Source organism: Argiope bruennichi, chromosome 4 (assembly GCF_947563725.1).
Source record: "Argiope bruennichi chromosome 4, qqArgBrue1.1, whole genome shotgun sequence".
Taxonomy (NCBI): domain Eukaryota; kingdom Metazoa; phylum Arthropoda; class Arachnida; order Araneae; family Araneidae; genus Argiope; species Argiope bruennichi.
The window spans coordinates 47,859,709-47,887,043 of NC_079154.1; the positions used below are offsets into that span (position 1 = coordinate 47,859,709).

At 31.1% G+C, this 27,335-nt stretch overlaps 1 protein-coding gene and 1 long non-coding RNA gene across 3 annotated transcripts in view; one reads left to right on the plus strand and one right to left on the minus strand.

Annotated features, from left to right (window-relative positions):
- The window catches only part of LOC129966818 (transcription elongation factor SPT6-like), a 41,483-nt gene extending 37,311 nt beyond the window's left edge, over positions 1 to 4,172 (minus strand). Inside the window, exon 1 of one of the 2 annotated variants that reach the window (XM_056081395.1) lies at positions 4,091 to 4,172. The gene's annotated coding sequence lies outside the window, so the exon portion shown is untranslated. Of the gene's footprint in view, positions 1 to 3,678; positions 4,059 to 4,090 lie in introns of those variants that run through there. The other variant, XM_056081394.1, reaches the window with a different exon arrangement.
- A 1,114-nt stretch (positions 4,173 to 5,286) lies between these two features.
- On the plus strand, positions 5,287 to 25,685 carry LOC129966941 (uncharacterized). The gene is made up of 3 exons (XR_008784320.1): positions 5,287 to 5,442; positions 24,158 to 24,299; positions 25,487 to 25,685. It is a non-coding gene; the product is annotated as an uncharacterized LOC129966941 (long non-coding RNA).
- The last annotated feature ends 1,650 nt before the right edge of the window (positions 25,686 to 27,335 follow it).

Here is a 27,335-nt window from a genome sequence, read left to right on the forward strand (position 1 = left end):
ATATTTCATAATCTTACATATTTCCTTTAATTAGGAGAAATGGGTATTCTTTTATTCATAATTCAACAAGTTTATCCATAACACAGTCAGTAACATTAAGTAAATGGGAAAAATTTTTGAAGTTGTCAACATAACTTACTTTAATTGAGTTGCTTTCAGACAAGAAATAATTTTTTCCAATAATTAGTAAGACTGAAGGCACGCTGAATAATGGAATTTTGATAATATTAAAATAATTTATAATAAACTATCATTTACTCACACTCCCTGATTTGCATATGTTTACTCTATATGGTTTTGGAAAACAAACCAATATCATTATGAGATGCATTTGAGATTTTGATTTACATCATTATTGCAGAAAAAATATTTTTTTATGATTTTATTATAATAATTCAATGAAAAAATGCTTTTTTTTTTTTTTTTGCAAAGAATTGTGGAACAATTATAGAATGTAAACAAATTTTATGTAAAATTTGCATTTAAAAGCAATCATATGATTTGATGGTAGGTGGCATGGAATAAAATTAGCAATCATATCATATTTTTATTCTTTCAGTGCTGAATATTTACTAAATACAAATAGACTTTAGTGACAAGCTGGTTTGCAGAAAATATTGATTATATTTCATTCCAGTCAAATTGTTTGGATATATGAAAAAGCATTATTCTGTCAAATTATCACACATTAAAGTTATGCTTTTAATTGTCTTACTATTAACGTTTCATTATATACATGAACCTTTCCAATGACCAGGGGCAATTCCAACGACATCATAATACTATTAAAAATGTAAATATGGAGGTTTGTCTATTTTCTAAATTTTGCAGCAATGTAATTTCATTTTATATGCATCTTATAAACAACACAAATGCTACATAGAATCCTTCTTCCTTAGCTTTCAATAAAAGGAGAAACAAAAACATGCAATTAAATATTTAATAAATAACCAAGATTTGAATTTCAGAAAAACAATACAATCTATTGGAAATTATGCAAAAAAAAATAAAGAAATGAAATTGCCAAAATTCAGGAAGAATGTGCATGATTATTAACAATCAAAAAGATAATTTTCAAAAATTTAAAATGATATAAAATTTATTTTTATTCACATTTTCAAAAACTTTCAAGAAAAACAGCAAAATTCAGCTTCATTATTGATTAATTAAAATTCTAATTACAATCTCAAAAAAATTATTTCAAGATGCACATTCCAACCTTCTAAACTATTGTGTCAAATTTGATAATTGTCAAATAGTTTCACCTGTACCGCAGCAACATACACACATTTATCTTCATTAGTAGAGATGAACTATATTTTTAGGAATTAATTTTATTTAAGAAGGCTTCAAAATTGCATCCCTTACTTTCCGAACAGAACTGAATTTATTTCAAAAATATATATACAAAATGAAAAAAAAGTCTTAGTCAACATGTTCATTACCATATACTTCCTAAGTAGAGAACACACAAAAGGGGGGGGGGGGAATTCCACATGCACCAAAATTAAAAACATGTTCAGAACGAAAAGTGAAAGTCCCTAGCTTAGATAGAATTTAACACAATTCAACAATTAAGAATATTTAGAAAAGTTCACAATAGTCTGCTTCAAAGATGTCTAGTCAGACAATTTAAGAAAAGCAAAGCAATTTGTACTAATATTCAAAACAGTGTCGTGAGATAAAAGATATAACTAATGCCTCTAACTCTATATGACTCATGAAGCAACTTGATCAAGGTTGCTACAAAATCAGTAAAGATTTTACATATATATTGGTGTTAATGTATTCCAATTAATAATAATTTGAAATAGACAAACAATGAAAACAAAAATTGAAATTCGTTCACTCAAATTTTATTATTCATAAGTCATCTACAATGAAATTTGACACAACTTTTTGGAGGGGAGGGGTTGTATTTTATATCCTTTTTCAAAATTTTCTTTTTTATCACAAGTGATTCTCAAACACACATTGCAATTCTACCAACTTTTGTAGAAAAGGAGCATGTTGACAGATGCACCAGGAGGAAAATACTGGTTTTACAAGAAATAATGAAAATTTAGCATTAATGATTTAAATAAAATTAATAGGAGTATTTACATATAGTACACAGAGGAAAAAAGAAGCAAAGTACATGAAAGTATGAGACTTTTACTTTTGATGGAAATAACATATTTTCATGATGAGGTCTGCTGGAGTTAGCAATGTATTACCAAACAAAAACTGAGCATCAAATTGGAAGTAGAAACAAAACAGTTTGACAGCTCATTGGGGACAATCAACAAAGCTGAGACAATTAAAGTTAAAAGTAAATTACACTTTGAAAGATGAAGATAAAAAGAATATATGACATACATCTCTATTGATAATAAAGATGAATGTATGCATGGGTATTCTACAAGCCATTTGATCTAGATCTTGCAGACTAGGCATATATATATATATATATATATATATATATATATATATATATATATATATATATATATAAGGAAATATGTACCTTAGAATGTTTTTGGAAAAATTTCAATAAGAACATTAATTAAATAAAGATTGAGCAAAAGTTTGACATTTAATTCACCAAACCATCTAAAAGCCTTATAGCACTAAAATTATATTTAAATTATCTTAAAATTCTAAAAATTATCATTTTAATTATAATTTTTTTACACAATATTTTACAACATATATTTCTTTGATGAAGAGAAATTCAAATTGTTTTCACTGTCACTGCTAATACTGCATTCTGGTGTATTTTCCCTCCTCCCATTTTAATGACCACAATATGCTTATTTGATTTACTTTTCCATGTACAGAAAGTACCAGTATAAGAAGAGCTTTTAATAAAATTTTTGACTTTTTGAGAAAATTACTTTTAAAAAAGCTAATCTAAAAATTATGTTATTTTTAAACTCAAATTTCCCTTTCTTTATTTTTTTTAAACTAAAAATCCTGTAAGGATTATCTGCATTCTCATCTCAACTACCTATTTATAAAGTATTTTGAAATTTTACATCAATAAACTTTTTATAAGCTGTAGGATTAACCCTAAACATATAGATATATATTAAGAGCTTACATTAATTGAAATTAAAGAAAGTGCAAGGATTTATAGGAAAAAAAAACTAAAATTGCACAAAATAAATAAATTATTTAAATTAAATGTTCAATAGCATAAAAATCTGAGAAATATAATTGAATACTATTCCAATTTTTCTAGAAAAAATTCACATCGATAGCATGCACATTATGTTTCAATGGAAAAACTGAAGCCAAAGCCACTTTCTTCTCAGTCTTATGACCCCTTTCATATAAAAAAAGGTACTAAAATGTACAATAAATGTATAAACATACTGAAGAGAAATCAATTTAGCTTTAAAATATTAATTGATCAAAACATAATAAATACTAAATTGAATCACAACAAAATTAAGCCTAAGAATTTAAGATTCAGTTTCAATAATGGCCTGCATATGTTATTTCAAAGACAGGATATCATTACAGAAATGACAATAGAAAATAACATACATTTATCTCGAGAATGAAAAACGTGGCTATTTTAGTCAAATGTACACTGAAATCACAGATTAGTAGCAAATTTGTCAAATTATTTCATCGGATTCGATAAATTTCGACTAATATCATTCAAAGATGAAGACTATAAATTACACTTACTTGATTATTATGGATACCTTTATTCTCTCTTTATTAACAGTCGATGAAAATCTAAAATGTTTTCCAAAAATTTCTCTCAAGGAAGGAAGGAAGGAATGAGGTTTGATTTCCGGCGTATGCTCCAGAACAGATTCTTAGCTTGTGCCGGGTTAACAAAAATAAAAACTCGAATACCACAAAAAAATTTCTCTCAATATTATGAAAAGAAATGAGAGATCAACAAGAGTACAAAGCCTAACAAGATCAGTAAATATATCGAAGTGTCTTACATTTTAAATGTAGATCCTTTTAACACTTCGATTAGATAGTCGAATTCTTTAAAAATTTCAAAATAATCTACAATTTAGGGATTTTTAAAACACATATTTATAGATATTAATGCATATATACAAAGATTTTAGTAGGAACGTACCTGTTTACAATTTAGAAATGTGGACACAGAGTTGTGTTGTTGGGGTGCTGAAGGTGAAATACAAAATGCCACATTTTTGTCCTATAACTTCCGGTTTCTCAAATCAATTTCCGATGTTGTGTTTGAGCGAGATATGCCTTCACACTCTCTGAAATCTTAAAAAAGTAGGGACGCTTTAAAAATTTGTTTTTATCTTTATAACTGAAGATATAAAATGTGGTGAATTTTCTTCAGAAATGTCAGACCTTAATTCCTTTTAACTACTTTGATGTAGATATTTTTTAAAAAGTATCATGACATAGTATCGTTAAAATAATCTTATTGCTTACCTTAGGATATATTAAAATTTAAAGGGTTTTAATAAATTTAAATACTTCAACTACTTTTTTAACTAAGAAAATGTCTGCCTAAGACTAAAGGGATAAAAGAAATGTTGTAATTTATTCAAGTTACTGAGTCTATGTGGGTTCCTCTCCAATTTTTTTTTTTTTTTATCTCTCCTCTTTAAATTTCTAGTCTATTCATTAGGCTGATTCTTCTTTATTTTCTGTGTTGTCTTCTCGGGGCTTTGACAGTAAGAAATTCGAAGTTTAATTTCTGAAGCTTTTGATGTTTACTTAAACTCAGCACAAATTTGAACCCATTGTTATGGAATAATTGCCTCACTTAGTTTCTCGTCACTCTTTCGGGCTTTTTAAAACTTAAACTAAGAATTACTTACATCTCTTTCAAATTAAATATAAATTGGATACAATAGGACACTTTTCAACTTATTTCTGGAAGCAAATGAAAGAAGAAAAGTATTGATATTTCAAAAAAGAGAAATTTTTTTGCTTTCTGTTTATCACAAAAAAAAATGATGAACAGACTTGGCAATTAATTTTGGCTCATGAAATGTAATTGCTCATATTTTGAAAAAAACACATATAATTTAATGTATAGGTGATCAGAAAAACGATGGTTTGATAATTGTTTCATATTGTAAAAATATTTGTTTGTTGTCGCATGAATCCGCGATCTTCGACGAAACGAGTGACAACTCAACTCCATATTGAAACAACAACATGGAATCAAACTTGAGAAACGGAACAGCGTTGCGATCAGCAGCAGAAAAGATTCTGAACTATTTTCTTTCGGAAATGCAGTCATTTAAACTTAATATGTATATAGAATAGCTTGTCTTGTCGTAGAAATAAATGCTATAGTTTATTTTTTCAAGAAGAGTAGTTTTTTTCAATCACAGTAAAAGAACCCGTGTACCATAAGCGAGTACACGACATTTATATTATTATTATTATTTGTCGCTTAAGCGAATAATTTCATATACATCTTTACATCTCAACTCTAAAAATGTAAGTATTTGTTCTTATTAGAATATATTTTCACTTTTTAATTATCTTCGGCATTTTAATAGATCTGCAATTCCTTTTGGTAAAATGTAGTGGCGGTTTTCCTCATAAGTTGTGGAAGCGGGCGCCTCGTGCCTCGATATCTACAGAGATCTCAAAATATATTTTGAAGTATGCCGTAGTTATAAACCGACAACAAATTTTCTTGTTCACTGTCTCGTTATTCTTCTTAGAATTTTATTCTTTTACTTTTTCTTTAAAAAAAAAGAAAGAAAGAAAATCAAGGAATAAAAAACCCAATTGAATAAGCACTGACTTAAAACGAGTAAAAACACAGATCATTAAATAATTTTGAAAGCCATGGTATTCAGGGAGTTTCTAAGATATAAATATGACAAAAAATCGCTATTATTAAATCAGTAGTCTATAGATAAAAGATAATCAGGAAAGAATTCACGTCACTCCGCCTCAACCACTGATTCAATTTTGCCAATTTCTGTTTCACGTAAAAGTTCATGATCTTTAGATAACTCATCAATGATTTATCTAGAATATCATCATCACCACCTCATTTCTAGAATTATTTCAAAGTAAAACTATAATGCCACTTTCCATGCATAGATATTCAGCTCAATGTTTATTGCGCAAAAAATGCTTTTTTTTTTCATTTATTATTATAAAAAGAAATTTCCCAAAGTTAGTTGACATGATTTAAATTATTGTTCTTAAAAAAAAGGTTGATGAAGACGACTATTATGTTTTAAGCTAAAAGCATAAAAATACCTACCATCCCTTTGTTCATCAAATAAAAGAAATTAATTTTAAGTGATAATTTTTTATATCAACCCTCGAGTTCTGGTGATTTAATTTGATTTTCCTTTTCACTTATAATCACAATTACCAGGATTGAGGGGATTCTGCCACTATTATTTATTTATCTAATTAATTTTTTTCCATGACTGCCATGGTCGCTCAAGTCAAGTACTTCTCTATTCAATAACGTCATATCACTTCAATTAATGAGGATAAAATAGCCAATTTTTTTTTTAATTAGAGAAAATATTCTAAATGCAGAATTACAAATGGGAATTAAATATTTAAGTTAAAATTCCTTGATTGCTTTTTGCTTAATTTTCTTCATATTGAAAAAAAAGCCGTTTTAAATTTTTAATGCAAGTTCACAAAGATTGTTTTCTTTTCTAAAATAGCCAAAAACTGTTTGCGGAATAGTGTGATTTTATTCATTGAAAATGGTCTTATTAAAAAATATAGACAAATTTCTCCGAATTAAAACCAAGAAGAAATACTTTGGAATGTTGATGCCTTGCAATATTTGTTTCTATGTTTGTAAAATTTAATTCTTATTTTCTTTCATTTCTTTTATTATCATATCAAATAGACAAATTTAATGTGTGGGATTCGACATGCAATTTTATACTTTCCCCTAAAATTTAATTTTTGTTTATTATTTGGCATTATAATATTTCTATAAATTTTTTTTTTCAAAAATGTTTATTTAGCTTTATTTTCTAACTTAGAAAATATGCTATAATAATAAATATGCCATTTAGTCTTTGGGCTATAGAAAAGACAATGTTTATTTCAGGCTCAAGTTCTGAAAAATATAATATTTCCTCTTAAACGTTATCTATTTATAATAAAATTTATAATAATTCATAAAAAAATTTAGTGATTTACGAACTCGAGCCTTTTTTATTTACTCGTATAACGAAATATACGAAGAGAAAAATTGTAATCGTTAAAAAATTCGAGCTCGCGATTTCGACAAGATTTCAGATTTCCATGATTCCGTAAAACATAATTTGGAAATTATGTCACTAAACATGATAGCTCAAAAAGGCCTTGAAGCTAGATACAGGAAATTTGATGTGTATTCTTTTCACCAAATTTGTAAATTTCTATCAAATTTTGAACGAAATCCACTTATTCGCTGTCTGTTTGGCTCTCCGAGTACACGATACCTTCAAAACGTATATAGTTATACGAATAAAATTTCGTACGCAAATTTAGTACCTAAAATTGTAAATATAGAATTTAGAATTAAAATCATCAAAAAATTGACATTCAGCTAATTTGTACTTCTGCATGCCTGTAAATGTGATAACTTAAAAAAACACAACGACTTAAATTATTTAAACTGGATATATGATCTTAATATTAAAATCGCAGTTGTTTGTTGAGTATCGATTTAAATACGTTGAAAAAAAGATTCACAATTCAAATTTGACTTTCTTCATTGTATTATGAAGTAGAAAACTCTCGTGTGAGAGTGTCTGAAAATAAAATTCGAAGTGTTTACAGCCTTGTCCAATGTCCACGATTTTATGGGAGGAGATGAGGTGGTACCTTTAACAGAGAATATAGTAGGAAGTTTTTGTGGTGACCACTTCTGCTGTTTAAATTGAATAAGTTTCCTTTTTTTTTTTTAAACTTAAATATATAATTTTGGGGAAACAAAAATAATATATTTATTAAAAAAAATTTTTAATCTTTGTTTCTGTTTAATATAAAATTTGAATACTTGAACATTATTTTATCTATTTGATTTAGGAGGAAGTAAAAATCGAAAGGAATTATTGTAATTTCATTCTTTCATTTTTTTAATATTTAGGTTTAGAGTGGAAAAAAAAGGTTAAATCTAGTGCTAGCTATGTAGTGTAGTTGCTATACTGTACTATTTAATGGTTTTCAAACATATAGTTCTTTAGTACTTACAACTGATCGAATGTTTTCGATAGAATAATGTTTCAAAGAAGACACTTAATACTTCTTTGACGAATAATTGAATTATATTTTGAGATTTCTAAACTTTATTTTAAATTTTTAATATTTTTTTCCTATTAAATACTTCCATGCAGTTTGTAAAAATATATAAAATTGCAGGAATGCTATTAAGACGTCGAATTTCTCTTTTCATTGAGTAACAGTTTTTAATTCGACAATCTATTTGTTTCGCACCTAAACGTCTTTTCATTTACATTAGAAATTAATAAATATTTGATAATTTATACAACTAGAATGCTCACTTGAAAATCTCTCTATGTGCAATTGTAGTACAGATTCTTTCAAATCTGAAGCTAAAAGATATGTAAAAAATGAAAATAGACTTAGTAACTTATTAACTATACGAGTCAAAACGAATGAACATTCAAATTTTATTGCATAAAAAGGCATTTCAGATAAAATTAAAAAACTTTTATTACATGCAATGTAGTTTAATTATACATATTTTTTATGTACTTTAAAATTAAGCCAAAAAGGCCTTTGTGAATTTGTATAAAAATATTTGAAGATTTCAAGATATATATATATATATATATTGCGTACAACGCTTTACCCATGTTATATTGTATACAGAAAAATTTGTTTGGGTTTTAATCGTTATTAATAGAGTATAGGAAATGTAAAAATCTCGGATGAGTTCGTAAAAGAGCCATCTAGCTCAAAGACAGTGAAAATGGTGGGAAGATAAATTTTTATTTTCCTATAACTTCTTTAATATTGAAGATAAAAAATAAATCAAATTAGCCGAATTAACACCTAGTTAATACAAACTTTTTTTTTTTGTAGTTAAAGTGACAATTGCTTAGAAATTGGGAGCTAAAAAGTGATTTGCGAGACCTAATTTTTATTGCCTCTAATATCAACAATTTATGTTGCCAGGTTTGAAAAAAATGAAATAAAAATTCTGCATTTGAACTTGAATATAAACAATGAGGGATATAGTGATAAAGGCTGTTATCCCATATGAGAGAAAAGGTTACAGTTAATGGATATCAAAATACTTGAGGGCTACAATTCTACATTTATATTATTTCTATACTTTGAAATTGTTTAAAAACACATGAACTGAAAATTAAAAGTTTTATTTAAACTAATTAGATAAAAGTAAAGAAGAAAAATTTAATGACGATATTGTGTAAAAGTGATCAGCTTAAAAATTTCTAGAAACGGTGTTTTTTTTTTGAAACATAAACGATTTATGTTGCCAGTTTTGAGAAAAGAAATATAATGGAAGTAGTAACTTTACTTTATTTCCATACTTTGAAATCGTTCAAATGCATCTAACCTAAGGTTTAGAAGTTTGAATAAAACTAATCAAATAAAAATAAAAGAAGAGAAAGATTTAATGGCAACATTATGAAAAATGACCATCTTAAATAATTACGGAAACTGCGCGTGTCTTAATTCTTTTGAATGTCTTTTATAATAATTATTTTCTCGTACAGTGTAGAGAAAGTATATAATTGTCAAAAAATTCAAATTCCAGCTTTTGACGATTCCACACTTTAGATCTCCGTGGGCTCGAAAAACACATTTTTGGAAAATGTACGTCTGTCTGTGATAATGATAACTCAAAAAAGCTTTGAGCTAAAAGGATGAAATTTGGTATGTCATCTTTACATCCAATTTATAGATTTCTATCATATTTTGAGCAAAATCCGTTCTGAGGAAGTCTGTCTGTTCTACTGTCCGAATGAATTTAAAAAGATAACTACAAAATGAAGAGTTCTAGATGGATAAGATTCGGTACACAGATTTAGAATCTATAGAGTAGACACCTGTTGTCAAATTTTGAACCAAATCCAATGAGGTATCGACCGTCTGTCGGTCTATACTTCCAAAAACATATAAACGGGATAATTCAAAAACACAATGAGTTATACATATTAAATCTGATGTGGGATTTTGTTACTACAAATATAGTTTTTGTCAAATTATGGTTTCAGTCGGTTGGGAAAAACGTATCTAAATCACAAATTCAATTTTCGCATGTTATTAACTGCATGGCAGAATTTATCGCCAAAGTTAACACGATAAATCCATTAAAAATATTAAATTCACGCCAATGATTAATATTTCGTAACTATTATACACCAGTGCCATGCAAGGCGTTCTCTCGTATGACTCCTTTATTAGAAAATATTCTAGTAAGTTTTAGGGAAACGACCCTCACTGGTTTTCATCTTGAAAGTGTAAATGTGTTTCTTACATTTCTCTTTTTGAAATAAGTCAAATTATATATTAAAATCGGGGGGGTTTTTTTTTGAGACAATGTATATATAAAAGTGAAATATTACTTACTAATTACGGAACTTTGTTAAACATTGAGAAAATTTTCGTAATTTGTCAGGTGCTTGTTTCTTGAGTATGACACACATTCTTTAAATAGATTAAAAGCTGCCAGAAAGATTCAAGTAGTATCTTTACTATCCAAAGAAAATATTTATCATGGAACTGGTCAATATGGTGATTAACCAATTTACTAACAGGATATCAGTTTTCTTTTCAAAGCGTAAAATTTGTTGAAGCGTAAATTCTGAATTATATTTTGCAGATTTATTTATTCATTATATAAAGAATAATTTTCTGTAAAATTCTGCATATTTTGTGCAATAAACGTAAATTTTGTTACTTAAATGTATTTTTTAAATGAATCTTATTGTTTCGTAGCTTAATTAATTTGGCCTTCCTTTGGTTTGATGCCTATTGTATTAAAAAAAGCGATCGTTTTAGCTTTAACACAAGTACGATTATTTAAATTAATGGCATAATAGCGATAATCACCAAAGATTTCATGAATTTCTTTCTGCCAAAAGATTTCCTGAATTTCCAATCTCCAAAGATTTCACCAAATATCTTCCCATGAATCCAAAATCCAACTCAGAAATGAGACTAAAAAAACTAATAATTAATGATCTGCAGAAGAGATGGAATAATTCCATCAAGGGGTGATCTACCTATCAAAGCGTTTCGGTTAACCGAATTGAGGGTGATTTTTATCTTAACCAAGTATACACTGGCCATGGTGTATTTTTTGTGTTTCAGAGCTTTTTCTTTGACCAAAGTTCGACTTGTCAGTGTGGCTCCGCAGACGGTTCTATAAATCCCGTGATCATTATAGGGATGACGAATATTTTCCGAGCGGTTATTACGTAACCAATATCATAAAGTCACAAATACCAGTAATCAATGCTTTTCAAAGAGGGTTGTGATTCAAATCCTTGATACGATCTTAATGGTGATATTTCGATTACAGGTTTGGGATCAAGATAGAAAGCAACAATCGATACGATCTGTCCAATGAAAGCTCTCGAACAGAAACAGAAAAGAAGAAATCTGTGAATGGGTTGAAAAGTGAACGGACCAGTTATTCTTGGAATTATCGTATCATTGAATTGCATATCACTGAAATTTATCGGAGCGGGGACTTTACTGGAAAGTGTGAAGTCACCTCTCCACTTCATGAGAGTGACCTTGACTATCTGATATTCGCATTTGATGATGCACTATTCCATACAAATCATTTTTAATTGTGACATGACTTTGCATATATTCTGTTTACTGCTCGCGCCATCTATTGGTAGAATATAGAACTAAAGTAAACATTTTAAAGAAATGGCATATATATTTAATTCAAATTTTTCAGAAAAGGGTTTACTCCAATAAAGAAATTAAATAAAAAGTTTTGAAAAAAATCAAATTTAAGAAGTAAGCTGAAATAGATAAATTAATTCAATCATGCATTACTTAAATTAGTAAGTTAAGTATTAATTACAATTAATAAATTTTATATTTAATACTAAGTAATAATTTTTAATTAATAATATGATTGAAATAACAGATATTTGGAACAAATATTTAAAAATAACAATAGCAAAATGATTTGTTATTCAAAAAATCGTGGATTATGCATTTCTAGATCATTGCCTGTACACTATGACTAGAACACAGACTCAGATAGCCAAGAAATTGGATGTCTCTTGAAGAACTCGTAAAAATTTCAATCATTAATTCTTCTATTAGAGACATATTGTCAAATCTTTTGTATTTAGCTCTCTCCTAATGTAAAAAGTTAACGCTCATTTAATGTTTTTTTATGCAATTTAATGTTTTACAACTTAGTATGTAATATAAAATGCAATGTTTTTTTTTTTATTATTATTATTCTTTTTCTGTACAAATATGCGTTTTCTCTAGGGGGTTCTTTATTGTTTGCAAGGGTTCATTATCATCAAGTGTTATTTTTTCCTTCATGCCAAGTGGGATTGCTCTTCGGCATCCCATAAAGTTTCCCGCATGGGAAACTAGTCGGGGTATATCACACAGTATGTCATTTTACTGACTAGTTCGGCAATTGTATGCAATTAATACAAAAGTACCACAATATGTTTTTAAAAGATTGATTATATATTCCTTTTTATTTCAATTATAGTTATAATAGAGATATTCAAAAGCGAAATAAATAAAATTACAATTTCAACATCAATTAAGAAAAGCAGAAGATTTTCAGCCAACATAATTTGAAAAATCAAATCTATAAATCCTTAAATTGCATTATAAAATGTTATTCTTTGCATTTAATAGAAAAAAGAATGATTGCAAACAATAATTAATTTCTTCAAATATATTTTAAATGCAGGCGATAAATATTCATTTTTTGCTGCCTAATACTATTTTTTAAAAACTACTTTAAATATATATAACATGTTATTAGCTAATATATGTTGTCATAAGAGATTTCAATTTCTAATAAGCACTGACCGCAAAGTGATCGGTTGATAGTTAAAAGCGATAGGTACAATTGAGAATCAGTGCCAAATTCATACTGCTCTCCCTGTTGCAAAATCGAGTATCAAATCATCTCGGCGCAAGTACGAGAACCGATCGCTATCAAGACCGATTTCATTCCGACGGGAAAAGAATATATCGGAAATATAATTGAGTTCGTGTTAATATTTGTACCTGACACAGAGAATCCAGGTTTCAATCCATCCTTAGACACAATAGGCTATTAAGAAACTAACCAACAGAATGCAGGATAATTTCAAATTCCTGACATAAAACTGAAGAAGAGGTAGAGAACAAGGAAATGAATAATATTTACCTAAGAAACCCATGTTGTTGCAATTCATTTCTTTAATCATAATTACAGAATGGCTTAAATCAACTGAAATAAGATGTTTTGTTTCTAATTTCTACACTAGTAAAGATATTTTAACGAAATTTTGAACATTTTTTTAAAACAATTTATTGCTAGATATGTAGGGTTCAAATAACTGAAATAAGAAATGAAGAGAAAGATAAAGTGTTTAATGATGGTTTCGTTAACACATGCAATGTTTACAAGAATTGTGCAACATTCCGTCCACCAGTAAAGATGCATGCTTAATAGCATCGAAGAAGCGATTTGCAAACCTTGTCAAAAATGCCAGATATTTCACGCACGCGTGCAGCAGCTACTGATATTTGAGCAATGAATTCTTAACTGACTCAATTGGAGTCTAATAAACAAGATTCATCTGGTGTCCTTAGAAAAAGTAATCGATGTCCAATAAATCGAGACATAAGGATGACCAAGAGACCAACAGTGCCCAATCCGTCACGCCCTAAATATGGCATTCAGGTAATTACGATGCCACTCCATCATGCTGAAACCATATTGGATTATGAATAGAGATCGTAACATCTTGCAGCAGTTGAAATAATACTTGTTCTAGAAAAATACGATAACGTGTCCATTGAGTTGCTTCAGCAGTAGGAAAGGACCAATTAAAAGTCGTTGGCAATATTTGCCCACACATTCATACCGAATCGTTGTTGAGGTGCATGTGATTGTGTTCTGTTTGGATTCTAACACCACTTTACTGATATGCACCTTACATATACCCTCGCGTGTAAATGTCGCTTCATATTTAAACAATATATGAGATATGAAGTCCAACTTCAGTGCACATGATTGCAAAATCCACTGGCAGAAGTTCAAGCGCAGAAGATAGTCTTGCGGATTCAAAGATTGTACTCGCTAAAAATAGAAAGGGTGTAGGTAGTTTTCCTTTTTTATTCTTCAAACGGTACCTTGATTCCCACCAAAGCTATGTGCATCAGAACTTGCACTTGATTCGGATTTATCAGCCACAAAGATGATTTTTCCCAAGGCTTGGACCTCGTTAACTAGCATCCTGTCTGGTGACGTGGAAAGAGCCTGCTTCTCTAAATTGATGATGTAACCGCTGAGTGATTCTGATTCTGTGATCCGGCATTTGCCCACTTGAAAACTGCGAATTATATATTCTGGAATATCTCTGGCCTTATTGTTTGCACGACCATTCACGTAATGCCTGTTTGCTTTCTCGACTTACTCGACTCCCATCATTGGCAACAACACAATTGAGAATGGCATTTTCTCCTATTTACTGTTTATTTTAGGATCCCGAGATTAGCACCTTCCGACGCCAGCACTTCGACAAGGGATGGTTCGCGGAAAGATGAGTGGTTATTTCGCCACCCGATTCCGCAAATAACCTGAGTTCACCATATTGCTAAATGTAAACATCTCCTCCTTTCTTCTTTTAAACAGAACCAACCAAAAGCTCCATTTTTCTTTCCTTTCATGTAATTTCTTGTGCTTGCGTCTGACAGTGTAACTTGAGCTCATATTTTCTTATTACAATAAATGATTGTTTTAAATAGATGTATCACCTTCGAAAATTTCACTAAACTATCTAACTCTTGAAATTAAACATCTTGTTCCATTTGAATTCAGATTTCCTAGATTTAATGGATTGGGATTAAAATGGATTGCAACCTCACTTTTCTATGTGAATATTATTCGTATCCTTGTACTCTATCTCTTCTCCAAGTTTCTTCCATCTATTTGAAATCAGCCTGTATATCAATCACTCTTAAGCGTACCAATATACAAAGTGGGACCAATCTATGAGTTCTTGAAAATGCTATATCTCACATCCATGGGAAATTGTCTCTGATGATAAACTCTTGTTAAAATAAATTTTTATAATTCCAAAAATGATCGCTTTGACAAGTTTATACTTTCATGATTACAGCAAAATTTGTCTCTACATATTACACTGCTGAGAAAAGAAGTATTTGATTCTACCTAAAGCAGGGTCCAGTTGTAAAACTTTAGGCCCCCATCATCATCTGATTATAATTTTCATCGAGTCCATGAATGATATATGCCTGCCAGTTATTAAATTGAAGCGCTTTCTTGCACTGCCTTTTTTAAAATGGTGTATTCTCATTTGACTGCTCGTACACTAGCGTGAGGATAACATGAAAAATAAGTCAAAATGTCAATCTCTGTGTCACTTATATAACGCTGCATCATCCCCATGTCTACCAACTTGTAAACCGTTCTGTTGATACGCTCCCCAGAAGGATGCAGGAAATTGGAAAAACGAAGATTGTATTCCGTATCTAGATTAGAATTACAATCCCATCTAATGAAAATCGGTAGCATTTGAAAGTGTTTTTACATGTTATTAAAATACGACTTTCTTTTAGAAAGTTTGGTATTTCGCACACAATTGCAAGCGAAAAATTTTATTTTCATTTCTTTTTTGAGACATCTTAAATTTTCAGCTTCTCAAATTTCAATTCCCATCTTTATTAAGTCGGAACTGAAACATTCGACTAATCTAATTGAAGTCCAAAACATTTGATGAACAAATGAAGATTAGACGATGTCTTATTATATAAATATTTGCATGTGATAGTTGAAAAATAAAAGAGTATAAAATTCTTTATATTTTCAAGCTTTTATTTTTCTTAAAGTTTTAATATTTTTGAAGATAAGGGTTCTAAACTACTTTTTCGTTTTCAATAATTTACGACCCCCTGGTTCAGCAAATCGGCATGTTACTTGCATGAAAAATAGCCTTTAAAAATGTGTTTTCACTAAAAAAAATCATATTTGAAACACCATTTATTATTTTTTTATAGTTTCCAACAGTTCTCCGACTCCCTATATTTTTGCGATTTTCACCCCCTAAACATTGTTTGGGACCGTATGTTGTATGGTGATTCTTTGCCCTCTTGATGCCTACTATCACCCCTCTGAGTTTGTCGGTCGAATTCGGCAACACCCTGTACATTTTTGGAAATAAGAGTCGACATATTTTTGGAAATAGAGTCGTGGTCGAAGAGAGAAGAGACTTTTGCAATTTTAAACTTTGCTTTATTCCATTCCAGAAAGCATAACTTATGTACAAGCAAGAAGCGACGAGTTACGTCAATACACAGAGTAATATAAGAGTGAAAGAGCGTAAAAAGAGACAAATATTTTTCCTGGCCATTATATACCATGAGATTCTGATAGGGATTTCTTTACACTTGTCTATTTATTCAAGGGAATTATAGGTATATTTTTAAAAAATTTGCATGGTCTGACAGTTTATCCCTTTACAAGGAGCGTGTGAAAGTGCAGATTTAAGGATTTTTGCAGAGTTTCTGTTGTAAATTAATTAATTAATTTGTTACAGAACTAAACAAAAAAGATAGAATTGGATCAGGAAATAAGAGACCATTTTAGAATGAAGTTAATATAGATTAAATTAAGAAAAAAATTAGGAAATTAACTAGGATTTAATTTAAATTTAGAGATATCATTACACACACACACACACACACACACACACACACACACACACACACACACACACACACACACACACACACACACACATATATATATATATGTAGAGAGAGGAAGGGGGGATTGCTGAAATTCAGGAAAAATTTGCACAACTAAAAAATTGGTATAGTTAAAAGGACAATTTTTTTTTAATCTCGAAGCGGTCTAAAGTTTATAGAACTCTCCCTTCTCCTTTTTTTCCCCATCACATCGCGCAGAGAGCTGCGAAAGACTTACCATCCTTTCTTCTGAACCATTCATAAAGGAGAGGTCATTCTTTTCTCCTCCTTTATTTTCCGCATGCCACAACCCCCGATAGTCTATCGCTCTCTTGGAGACCCCCGGCAGAGCAAACTGAAAAGGCGGAGTGAACGCAGCAAATTCACCCTAGGATTGGTAGTCTAACTCGAAATATTTCTAATTTGCTGTCTTTATAAATGAATCTCTCACTTAGGAAGAATGTCGTTTAATTTATTTCTAGGAGTGTTATCAAATTGTTAGTGTAATCTAACAATGATAGAAAAAAAAATACGAATGTAAAAATTAAATAACCCAACAAACAGTAAAAAATTTAATAACACAGTAACAAATAAATAATTTGTGATTTACTAAAGTGAAAGCAAATTAGCATATTACTCAAAACCTTCCTAATTTGCTGCGTTTAAAACTAAATCTCTAAGTTAGTAAAAATGCGTTTTAATTTCTTTGTATGTATTAGTTCTTTGCACTCCGAAAGGTAATTTAATGCATAATTATTCACTTAATACATGGACATGTTTATTACACCAAAAAATAAATGCATGTATTCCAACACGAACAATCTCTAAACTATGATAAGTAAAATCGCTTACCTTTGTTTTGTTGGTTGGAATCTCTTTTTTAACATACTGGTGTTGTTGTCTCCATCTGCAGCTGAAAATCTCAAATTTCTAATTAGTGGCAGGTTCAGTGACTATGGCTCATTAACACGGGGAACTTATCTTTAAGAAAATTATTTAATTGTTACTTGATTATATGTTACATGATTAAGAATATATGTACAAAATTAGAAGAGAATAAAACGCGTTCGTTGGTTGGCGCCAAAACGAGAGGAAGTCAACAAACCCCTGGTGGTGAGAAGGGAAAGTTCTTTACAGTTAAAACTGATTACAGTTAAGGCCTGGTTCCCGACACTCTCCCACCTTTGAGTTTCGTAAAGGACTTTAGAAACTCAAACAAATGAGTCCAGGAGAACATTGGGCTTTAAAAGCAGGCCATAACGGGATCTTCTTGGTTGTCTCACATCTGGAACAGCATGAGAGTCACTAGAGGTAGGTGTACCATCAGGAATCATCATTGTTGATGGAGAATCACTCTTTGGGAGACATGGGATAGCAGATTTTTCACTTTGGTTGATCTCAAGAGGAAAAAGTCACTGGATTGGACGTAGGAAAGACCCAGATTTGGTCTGGACTTCCACGAGACGAACTTTCTTGTCTTTTCCAAGATATAATTTGATGACTCTTCCCAAAGGTCAATTTATTCGCTTGACGTTACTATCACCGATGAGAACAATGTCTCCTTCTTTAATTTTAGATTCATTACGAATCTTTGAAAATTCTCTAAGATGTCCAAGATATTCGATTCTGAAAGGCTTTCTGAGATTTTGACATAATTTTTGCCTGTAGAAGAATCTTTTATTCATTCTCTTAGCATCTATTTGATCTATATCTGGAACTCCTATTTCTTTTACATCTTGCAAAAACATAGCAGGTGTTAATGCTATAAGGGCCTCATTGTCTTCACTTAAGTATGTCAAAGGCCTTGAATTTATAATGCCCTCAGCATCACATAGTACAGTGTACAATTCTTCAAATTGTAAGGAGGCCTTTCCAAGAATTTTTCTTAAGATAGATTTCAACATACCTATAAGCCTTTCCCAAAATCCGCCCCACCATGGGGCTGATGGGGGGTTGAATTTCCATAGGATTTTCTTTACTGAGGCATATTCTTGTATTTTCCCCCAATCAACAGATTTCAGCTCATTAGAAGTACCCACTAAGTTGGTTCCATTATCTGAATAAATTGTAGCTGGTCTTCCTCTTCTACAAATAAACCTTCGTAAAGCTGGAATAAAACTGTCTGTTGATAAACTAGTTACCAGTTCGATGTAGTCTGCGCGATAAACTGCGCATGTAAAAAGTACAGCCCAACATTTGCTTTTGTTTTTCAAATATAGTGGTCCGCACAAGTCAACTCCCACTACTTCAAAAACATAAACATCTCTTACGCGAGGTAGTAGTGGAGCACTTACTACCTCTAATGGCCGAGATGAAAAACGTTGGCATATTACACAAGTCCTTATTACTTGACGTATTGTCTTTCTGCTTTTTAAGATCCAATAATTCTCTTTTAAATTCGACATCGAAATCTGTATCCCAGCATGACTAAGTTCAACATGCTTTTCAAAAATCAGTTTTTCAATAACATCATGCTTTGAAGGCAGCAAAATTGGAAATCTAAATGTCGGTAGATCACTTCTTTGAGAAATTTTGGTCTTTACTCTTAATAAACCATCTGAATCCAGGAATGTCTGTAAGTTCTGTTTTTCGTTCCCCAAAAAACATTGACTTTGAACTTGTTTTAAAATGTACTTTTCTGCAGCCTCTACTTCTTCAAAATCTAGGGTACCGCATTTTCTTTCTTTTTTCTGGGTGTTAGCATTTTTATAAAAACGAAAAATCCAAGCCGTGATTCTGGTCATTTTTCGGAAAGAAGATACCTTAGAAAAGTACTCTAATTGCTCTGTCGTGGTGTTAGTGACAGACACAATAGATTTTCTTTTTTCGGAGTTTACAACGTCGAAATCTGGCATAGTTTCCGAAACAGGCCAATCTTCTATAGGCATTCTCAGCCAATTTGGACCCTTCCACCAAAGAGATTTCACAAGTTCCTCTGCATTGGAACCTCGTGATGGAAGGTCAGCTGAGTTTAATGTTCCACTTATATGCCTCCAGTCTTCAGGATTAGTGAGTTTACGGATTTCCAGTACCCTGTTGTAAACGAACGTGGCCCAATTCTCATTTCTTTTGATCCAATACAAAGCATTCATAGAGTCAGACCAGTAGAAGATTGGTATGTTCTCAAGTCCAAGTTCGGATATGGCTGCTTTTGCCAATCTAGCTCCAATAGTGCAGGACAAAAGTTCTAGGCGTGGAATAGAGATCTTTTTCAAAGGAGCAACTCTATTTCTAGCTTGTATTAACTGGCACGACGTGCTTTCAGCAGATTCAGCTCTCAAGAAGATACATGTAGCGTAGGCACTCTGACTTGCGTCACAAAAAACATGGATGGAAAATCTTGAATCTTCTGCAAAGTCCTCACGTACACATCTTGGTATTTCAAGATCATTCAATTTCGGTAACTTCATCTTCCAGCCTTCGAATCTTTCAGTTATCAGCAGAGGGAGTTCAGCATCCCAGGACAGCCCCAATTTCCAGCATTCCTGCAACAAAGATTTGGGTTCTAGAGTCACTGGACAAGAAAATCCTATCGGATCAATGATTCGATGAACGGTTGACAGGATTTTTCTTTTTGTAATAGGTCCTTTATCTTCTTTCATCAAACTTTTCAAATCTAGAGATATAGTGTCCTTTGGTAAATTACACAGAAGCCCAAGAACTGGAACCTTTCGGTCTTCTTGCCTTTCTTCAGTTTTGTCTTCAGTAGGAGAATGCTCCCATCCTCGAAGTTCAAACTTGGCAGTAGATAATAGTGCTTGCGATTCCGAAATAAATCTAGCGAGTTTTTCTTTTCTGTTGACGCTGAAAACACAATTATCAACGTAGAAGGACCTCATAAGTTGCTGGGCTGTTTCCTTGAGATGATCTGGGGCGTTTTTTAAATGAAGTTCTAATGTAGCTCCTAGAAGGAAAGGACTGGAGGAGATTCCGAACACAACTCTTTTGTGCTGCAGGATCTTGATATTTCCGTCTTTTCTTCTATCCTTCCATAAAAATCTGAGATATGGTCTATCTCGTTCTTGTAATCCAATTTGCAGAAAGACCTTCTTGATGTCAGATATCACTCCATATTTTCCAACACGAAAGCGATTTATGATAGATGGAATGAGTTCAACAAGATTTGGTTCCTTTTCGAGGCAGTCATTAATAGAAGGTGTATTCTTTTCTTTAGCTGAACCATCAAAAACGGGTCGAACTTTGGTCGTCGAATTCTCCTTGAAGACAGGATGGTGAGGTAAGAAATGCTGTCCTTTTTTGATTTCTTGCATAGGATCAACTTCTTCAATAATACCCTCACTCTGCCAATCCTGAAAAACATCATCATAATCTGCCAGCTTTTCGGCACGTTCTAAGGCTTTAATACAACTGTTAAGTCTTCATTCAGCTATCTTTCTGCCATCAGGAAGAGGTGGATGATCATGTATCCACGGTAGACTGACAATGTAGCGCCCCTCGTTATCTCGTGTTACACTGCGTTCAAAATGTTCCTTAGCCGCTTCTTCTAGTTCTTTTCTACTTTGAGTTTCCGCAGGGTCATTGATATTCAATGTATCAAGCCTCCAAAGATCGGATATATTTACGTCGTTGACAAGTAGCGACATTAGCGTGCTGGAACTATCATTTTTATTAATTCCTGATCGTCCAATAACTGTCCACCCTAACTTGGTGTTCATCGCAATTAGATCAGGCGAAAGTTTTTTAATTTCTCCTGTAAATAATCTGGCTGCTGTATCTGCCCCTAATAATATGTGAATCTCCTTGGGATCGTTTTCATACAAACAAAGATTTTCATCTAAGCAAATATCACTAACAAATATACCCAATTGTTTTACTTTTTCGATGTTTTTAGAATCTAATTTGGGAAGAAAAGTGCAAATTTTATTCTGATCCATTACTTCTACATTACAACAGAAATCATTTTCTGTATTACGCAATTTAATGGAATACATCTTATGGTTTTCCCGCCTTTTCAGTCCTCCGAAAAGTCCATGAGTCACCGTTTGTTCCCCAAGACACTTCAATTTCATTACATCTGCTACGTATTTGCTGACATACGACCTCTGGCTCCCGAGGTCAACGATCGATCTAACATAGTGTTTTAAATCATTATTTTCGACGCTAACAATTACAGTCTGCAGATAAACCTCCCTGGAACATAAATTATTCGAAAACGCGAAATTTTCATTTAAAAGATTATTCTCATCCTTACTTTCATTCAAATGAGTATTATTTTTCGGAACAGAATTATTTTTGAATATTAATAATAGAAGAATATTAATTGTTTAGTATTTTAAACAATTAAAATTAAAAAATAAATAAAATTTCAAAATGATGCACCGTCTTGAATGGTGATTGAAAGCATAATCCGAGTACAAAGTCTTAATAAACTGTTAATGGTATCTAGTATTAGCAGAAAAAAATATACGAATAATAAATTTGGATAACACAATAAAACATGTTACATCTCATTTTATTAAATTTCAGAAATTCTTTTATGATCGATAATTTATATATAACAATTCATTGAAATACATTAAAATAAGATCACCACCCCTCTCCTTATACAATATACAATTATTAAAATATTTACAAAGCAAAAAATCTCTTGTAATTTCAAGTGAAAATTTATCATCTTCAGCTTTCGAAATATTTAATTTTTTGTATTTAAAATGTTAATAATCCAAGAACTAACCATGAATAATTAGATCGGAATATTATATCAAAATTTAGACCTTATAATTTTTTCGTTAGTACATTTATTGATTGGAACAAAATAAAATTTAGGCCTTTTAACCCTACAATGCATCGTATAGCCATTGGGCTACACGCATTTATTTCCATTTATAAGCTTCCCATGATTGCTCCAAAGGGCAAGAAGTATTTTTTGGAAAAAATTCTTTTTTAAATGCTCTCTGATAACATTTGTAGAAAAGGCCGATATATGGCAATAGCGTTTCTAGAATTAGATTTAACCCTTTCTAGGGCCGTGGGAAGTATGCTTCCCACCAAATTTATCAATCTTTGTATGAAATTATGTAGGTTGGCATAAATTCTGACAAACTTTTTTACAAAGACAGAAACTTAGATGCTTCAGTTCTTTATCTCAGACAAAATGATGTGTCTTGATTAGTTACTTAATTATTAATTAACCAAATTAATTAATGAATCAAATTAAATTTATCTAATAAGCTAAATGAATCCCTTTTCTTATTCTAATTTCAAGCCTAAAAATATTTTAATATAATATGACTAGAAAAGAATGGCCCTTTAAAGGGTTAAATTGGAAAGCTGGAAAAAATACCAGGATGGCTGTTGTGTGAATAGTTCTATTAAAAATACAATCAAAGTATTTTTTGCATTGTAAAAAATGTATTAATAAAAAAGGACTTATTAATATCGCAGAATTGCTATAATGGAATTTGTACTACTGGAAAATTATTTAATTCATAATGTAGCCATTTGGCACATTTTAATCTTTTTTAATTTCATGAAGATAATAATTAAAATTTTTTTAAGAATTTTCCTAAATTATATACACGTATATATTGTAAAAAAAATAATAAAAAGTCATGCATTCTAGGGTTAAAACATCTTGCTAAATAGAAATGTATGTTCATCTTTAACGATTTAAAAGTTAGCTATTGAATTGCGATTAGATTGGAAACCATGGTCTATTACAGGAAATTAAGCGTTTGCGACCCCACCTGGATAGGAAGGCTTTTAAAGTTTTATTCTCATGGGTTGGCTCATGGTTATTCTCATGGCACACGTTGGTACTGAAGGAAATGAACAGGCAGACAGACCTGCCACTTCATGCATTTGGTCATAAATCTGACATCCGATCCACTGGGGGACCACATTCCCCTGTCGCCCATGGTACGCCTGTGGACGTCGGTGAGCTTCCCGCAAAATATCGGTAAAATTGACAAACATCAAAGAGCCAGAAAATCTGTTTCGGCTACGGGGGAGGTGGGGGTCAAAGAAACTGAGGGTCAGTTTGTTTTGAGCATCCATCCGAAGCAGTTGTGTCCATCTTTTTTCTAGCGGTTTATAACAATGGAGTGGAACAATTAAATTGTAATCAAATTTTTGGATCTGTATAAATCAGAATCCATATTATGAAATCCACAACATCAACGTTACAAAAATCGGGCCCAGGTACATGATGCCTGGAGGCGAATTCAGGGCAGTATGAGCATTGAATGCCCTTTAAATTTTTTTTTTTAAAAAAAGAAAGAAATTTAATGTCCACTTTCAGAAAGCTGACAATGAAAGTGAGAGAGAGTGTTAAAACAGCTTCTGCAACTGATGAAATTTACAAGCCGGAATTGTTTGCGTACCAAAAAATGCAATCGTTTCTTCTTTCCGTGTATACGCCAAGGAGTACCAAAACATCTGAGGTAAGAAATTCATTGTCTTTTCTTATTATTTCAGTTTTTTTTTAAATATTTGAAGTGACTTTTATTTAATATTTGTTTAGTAATTAATTCTAATTTAATTATAAAGATAATTAATAATTATCTCAACTAAGAAATTTTAAATTTAAATTAAGATTAGAAAGTAGCTACTATTTACATGAACCTATGTAATGAGTCGAGCGATTAAGATTAGAGAAAAAATTAAGTGACAGCTAAATTAGTATAACAGAAAATAGGGCATTTTCCTTCACTATTAGTATAAATTTTTCAAGTAATTATTCAAAAATGTAACAATATTAGCATACTTTAATATCTAAGAAATGGAAATTTAACCCTTTCAGGGACGGTCATTAAAATTTTGCACAAATTTCTTATCATAATTGCAGTAATTATGAATATTTTAGGTTAATAAAGATTTTTATTAATGTTTTAGGTAAGTTTAAATATTTAAAATATTAAAAATGCAATTTATGACATATTTATTACGAAATATCTAAATTATATCATATATATAAATAATAAAAAATAGAAACCAGTGCAATTTAATACAAAATATCAATTAAGAATAAGAAAAATCTAACTAAAATGCCAAAAATATATATTCACAAATTTAAATTGATAAATATCAAATAGAAAGCACAGACATTACAAAAAATTAACAATATTTATCTTGCCAAGATAATCTCCCACTTGTTGAGAAATACTCAGCAAAGCAGTTGCGAGTAGCTTTGACTACTTCTCCCGATTTTCTAGGTGCTTTCTTTAAGGGCATGAAGGAAGTCATTCCGTTTTGATCATTTTTCCACGATCCGGGAACAACTTCCCCATCTGCTTCGGTATCAAATGTACCTGGTGGGGAATAAGATGATGATGAAGCACCTTTTCACATAAAATTATGCAAAAGGACACATGATAAAGTGACATCGCTCACTTTGTCCGGTTGTAATGCCATCGGTTTTCTGAAAACTCGAAACACTTATGCCATTATGCCGAAAACGTTCTCAAACTACACGGCGTGCACGAGATAACCTGTAATTGAAAATTCTTCTCCCTTTTTCAAAATTACCAGGATATGATTTCATCATGTGACGACTTAAAGCGAATGTTGAATCACCAAGGAAGACATACGGCAAATTTTTACCTAATGGCTGCAATTTTCTATTGTGCAGAAGGATATTGATGAGGAAACACCATCTAGCCACACTCATCAATTCCTAGCTCATCTCAGCACATCTCAGGATGAGGAATTCTCATCAGGGAATGGTGCTGTTCAAGGTGGGCCGCCAAAAAGAGAAAAGCAGAGAAAGCAGCTAACATCGAAAAACGGATGGACCAGGCTTTTCACTTTTTGAAGGAAGTTGCTGCAAAGCAAAGGCCATCAAAGATTTTTATTTTGTAAGTTGCTGTGCTGTCAACTCAGAGCTTTAGATTCTGAGACGAGAGAAACAGCAATTAGCGAAATAAATAATTTGATGTATAATTTGAAGAAAAAGAAGCAGCATCAACAGTAACAGCCAAAAATATTTTCTCTTACAAACTTTTTACCGGCGCAGACTAGTGCATCACAAAATGAAAATCAAAAGTTTTAATAGATAAAAATAAAATAAGTTATTTAAAAAATTTGCTTCTGTGTTTTTAAAAAAATACTTCATACAGAAAATATCATAAAATTTTTTCCGAATTTCAGTTTATGAAAGCCTTATAAAAATTGTATTTTTTGTATATATATATTATTATTAATATCTAGGATTTCTTAATATATGACGTTTTTGGTGAACATTTTCAGAACTTTCAAATATCTTAGGGACTAAATATCTATTTCTAATTCTGATAAGACCTAAATTATCTCTACTTCTTGTTCAAGTACGTACAAAAGCGTTTGAAGCTCAAAAGGGGAATAAAAATGCCAATGAAGTAAAGAGAAATATATATATATAATTGTGGGTTTTGTGTGAGCACAGTATTTGAACAGTGAATAAAACTAATTTAAACATCATCAATGATTATGATTTTACAACCATGCTTTAAAAAAAGTATTTATACCTTTTCAGCAATATAACATTTCATAATATTTATGATAATAAATTCTTAATTTATTTTTTAAATTACCATTTAACTTTTGCTTTTTCATAAACAAATTTTTTTAAAGTAAGTTAATGCCTCTTACCTTTATTTCTTCTTTCAGCTCTTATATGATGGCTTTACACACATCATCTATACATCTAGATATAGTCTGTTTTGAAAATTTAAATAAGGCAGGCTGGCATAACTGTCACCGGTTGCGAAAAATCTTAATGTAACCGCAAGCCTTTCTTGAATTGGAATATTCTCTCTCATGTTGGTACTTTTCTTCGCAATAAATTTTCCAATTTTTCAAAACAAAGATTCAAAATCAGTAGCCGACATTCGGCAAAAATTTTCAAATTTGCCAGAGGGCTCTTGTTTTAAATCAATCAGCATATCAGTCGCACTGTATCTGTTATATCGCTGTTAGATTAAAATGCAGCTAATTTAAGCGATTTATTCATTTAAATTTTATAAATCATTTATTACTATCAAAATTATGAATACCTTTTTCGACTTTTATTCAATAAAGTCATCCACCAACGTCTTTTGTGCTTCTCCGTCTTTTTTCTCAAGTAGTCGCCACTTAAGAGCACATAAGCTGCTGCAGCACAAGCTTTTTCTCGGTCACTATCTGACTCAAGCATTTCATTCACTTTTATTTAAAAATACTTCTAAAAGAAATATCAACCTTCGGCAGAGAGCTCTGGAAATGATGTGAGAACGGGAAGCTGTTTTCTTCAGACGACGGATCGTTGGAAATTATCGGTAAACTGGACAAAAATCAAAGCACCCCAGAAAACCGCAAGAGGGGACGAAAGGGGAACGCGTGTCCGTCTGAAGATTTCTACGGTCGTGGGTCCTCCGCTACAGACGGGAGTGGCACCACGAAGGGAAGGGTGACAGTTTTATGACCACATCTGTGAAGATTATACTGATCTCAAGAGCGCACTA